Below are 3804 nucleotides of genomic sequence, written 5' to 3' on the forward strand. Positions count from 1 at the left end.
CTTTAGACATGTTTTGCTTTAGTTGTTTGTATTTAAATTGAAATTTTTGTCATCTCTGCTTGTTGAGAAGCATAGTTAGAGGGAGAATTTAGGGTCTTTCTAAGTTTACCTTGGGCATGTACACAGATTTACACAAGCACATAATAGTCTTAGCAATAATATTGCATTTTAAAAATCCCCATTTAAGCAACCTTACTCTCATCTAAATTTTTTTGGTCAGCTTTTCATTTGCTGCGATGATATTGCCACTTGTATTAGCTTTTATATGCTCTAAGAAAATGCCTAAGACTGATAATATAAAGAAAAAACGTTTATTTTCATTACATTCTTGAAGGCTAAACATCTGAGATCAGGCAACTCCATTGCTTTGGTTTGAGAACCTTGGAGCAGATGACATCATGATAGGTGAAGCAAGTGCAAGAATGATCACATGAGAAGACAAGAAGACAGAGTCAGAGGCCAGGATCCTTTTATTACACCCAAATGTTGAGGGTGTCCATGAGACTACTTTTCCAAAGAGAACCTCATTACCCGAGTCCCACTCGTAAAAGTCTTCAGCCGCCCAGAACTGAGCTTCTAGCACAGGAAGCTTTGAGAGCTGCACTTAAGTCATATCCAGCCTCAGCATCACTTAAGGAAGCTACAGAGTTCGACAGCTGGCACTGTTTTTGACAGATGTCCCTAGGGGTAAAGGCTGTTTGTACCGCAGCTCAGATCGAGTAAAGTCATACCCTACAGGTGTGAATTTCTAGGGGAATTCCAAACAGTCCTCTCCGAATAGTCTTTTGAAGTCTTACCCCTTCTGCCCCCTCATATGCCCACGAGGCTGCTGTTTTCCACAGGCACTCTCATTGTAAGATGCTTTGTTTCTGAAGCAAGAGTGAAGCTGAGGTGAAGGGGCATGGGAGCAAGTCACAATCGCACTAAGCCCATCATAAGATTCTGCTGTGGGTCAAGATCCTCAGGAAAATGACTCTGACTTAGAAGTTTGTGCACAGGAGGTAAATTAGGAAGGAGTCTCAATTCAGCAGCTGTGGGTGAGAAAGACAGGACTGGGGATGGCGATGGAGTGCGGCTTAGATTTTGATGGCAAAGAGTGGTTCTGTAAAACAAACAGAGAAGAATTTATCTGCATCTCAGCATAGCGTTATGTAAAAGGTAAATATTGAAGCCAAGAAGTAGACAATTGATAAAACTCTGTTGGATGAATAAGTCATGGAACCATTAAAATTTTAAGCTACATGTATCCATTTTAAAGATTTAAGGCAGCATGTTCCATTATAGAAGACTGTGAGCCACCAGACAGTGTCTAGGAATTGAACTCAGGGTTGTTGGAAAAGCAGTCAAGTGCCTTTAACCTTCAAGCCATCTCTCCAGTCCTCATTTTAAAATGCATTTCATGTTGAGGCTGTGCTGTTGGTGGTCAGAAGATAACTTCCATGGAGTCTGTTCCCTTCTTCTATCTTATGGGTTACTAGGGATTGAACTCAGGTCATGAGTTTTGCCAACAAGCTCCTTTACCCACTGAATCATCTTGTGGTCTAGAAATGAAAAAACAAACCTAAACAATAGAAGTCTCAGAAATGATAAAAAAATTGTTCATTGGAGGAACTGAAAGAAATTTCAAAAAAATGGAATTATATCTGAGGAATGAGGCAGGGGACAGAAACAGTTAACAAAGCCTAAACTTTTTAACAGCCATTCAAAATAAGGCAAGAAAATGGTCCCAGTGCTGTGAAAGTAGTGATTAAATGTGATTAGAATCTTAGTTTTGTAAGCATCATCCAGGCTGATTGACATAGGCGATCTTGAGCAAATTGTCCTCTTCCTGGGTCGAAACCGGGATTCCTTTCTCACAGAAATGAACTTCAAAGGAACAACTATGAAGCTGAGCTGAAATTTATTTATTTTTTAATTAATTTATTTATTTATTGAAAATCTTAAGATTGATTAAATTTATTTAATTGATCAAAGCACAGACATTAAAAGAGAGGTGCCCAGGGAAAGGATAAGACACATCAGGTGTCTGTTTGGGCATTCCCAGTGCTTACTGCCCTAAGCACCATAGTAGCAGACTCACATATGCTTTGGTGGCTCAAGTTATATCTCAGAAGTGTTAAGTAATTTTTCCCCCTGGTAAATGAGAGTGTAGGCTGGCTGCATTGGATAGGATCACAATAAGATAAAACTAAGGGTCACAAAGTCTCTTAAGGGATTGCTATACAACTGAAGTTTTGGATCTGGGAAAGGATTAGGCTGTATTTGAGAGTCATACTCAATGAGGTGTTGAGCCTAACTCATTACCATTTTGACATTATTTGAAACACCTGCGTAGAAGGATATTGTCTGTATGATATGAAAACAACCTTCACAGAGAATGTTAACTGTGCTGGAAATTCTTGACTCTGCAAAGAATTCCACAGATGCCGAGAGCCTTCAACCGGATCTTGCATAGGGCCCCTTTCCCTTCCCACATCCCCTTTGTTTTCCTTGCCTTTCCACCCTGTCTCCAAATATTTGGTACATATGGAACTCCAGAAGACCAGATGTTTTTGTTTTGTAGAGATGAATCTGAATGGCACTCACCTCCTCAGCCTTCAATAGTGTCTCTCGGCCAAGTGTGTTGGTTTTGGGAACCCACTTTTAATTGGCATCCTATATCAAATGCAAATCTCCACATGTGCCCTTTTTTTGTTTTGTTTTGTTTTGTTTTGTTTTGTGGATAACTTGCCCTGCAGAGAGGAGAACTATTGAGGCACAGCCTAACAAACAGTGAGCTGTCACCTGTGAACAGCTCAGTTTTGCATGATAATGTAATCTTTACCCCCTGACAACAATTACCAGTGACTGCCACAGAGGGATGCTGGACTTTGCTCAGCTTCAATTACAATTACTTCTTCTACTCTGTGCTAGCATTTAGGAGATAATTGGCCTAAATATTTTCATTCTTCAACATACAAGTGAAAGCGAACATTTTCTGTGAATCCTATCATATTTATAGAAACCACCAACGTCTTGGGCAAACAAACAGCAAGAAATTCTGTTTAACCCGGCGAGTAGCGAGCACCCGTGGAAGCAAGGGATTCCTTTTAACACTGCGAGCGGCGAGCACCCGTGGAAGCAAGGGATTCTGTTTAACACTGCGAGTAGCGAGCACCCGTGGAAGCAAGGGATTCTGTTTAACACTGCGAGTGGCGAACACCCGTGGAAGCAAGGGATTCTGTTTAACACAGCGAGTGGCGAGCACCCGTGGAAGCAAGGGATTCTGTTTAACACTGCGAGTGGCGAGCACCCGTGGAAGCAAGGGATTCTGTTTAACACGGCGAGTGGCGAGCACCCGTGGGTTTCCACTTATCGCATCAGCAACAAACAGCAAGGGATTCTGTTTAACATGGTGAGCACCCATGGATTTCCATTTATCTCATCAGCAACATCATCTGTTCATTTTAAGGTAAAAAAAAAACAAAAAACCCTTGAACTGAGGAAGGGCATGATTTCATCGACAGTCTCTACTGGCTGTAGTGTGGGCATCATAATTTTTCTCTTAAAAAGAAACAGCAAGAAAGATACTAAAAGGGCAAAATTTCTAAATCTGACCATGATAGCTAAAGTGATATGTGTGTCTGTGTGTCTGTGTGTGTCTGTGTGTGTGTGTCTCTGTGTGTGTCTGTGTCTGTGTGTGTGTGTCTGTGTGTGTCTGTGTATGTGTGTGTCTGTGTGTGTGTGTCTGTGTGTATGTGTGTGTGTCTCTGTGTGTCTGTGTGTGTCAGTGTGTGTGTCTGTGTGTGTCTGTGTATGTGTGTG

General features: G+C 41.4%; 1 long non-coding RNA gene across 1 annotated transcript in view; it reads right to left on the reverse strand.

Moving 5' to 3' along the window:
* Positions 1–452: 452 nt before the first annotated feature.
* Positions 453–3804, reverse strand: part of LOC116098348 — a 7658-nt gene continuing 4306 nt past the window's right edge. The window contains exon 2 of the long non-coding RNA XR_004121818.1: positions 453–1102. This is a non-coding gene — a long non-coding RNA (uncharacterized LOC116098348). The remainder of the gene's footprint in view (positions 1103–3804) is intronic.

The sequence above is a fragment of the Mastomys coucha genome, unplaced genomic scaffold, assembly GCF_008632895.1.
Source record: "Mastomys coucha isolate ucsf_1 unplaced genomic scaffold, UCSF_Mcou_1 pScaffold20, whole genome shotgun sequence".
Lineage (NCBI taxonomy): Eukaryota > Metazoa > Chordata > Mammalia > Rodentia > Muridae > Mastomys > Mastomys coucha.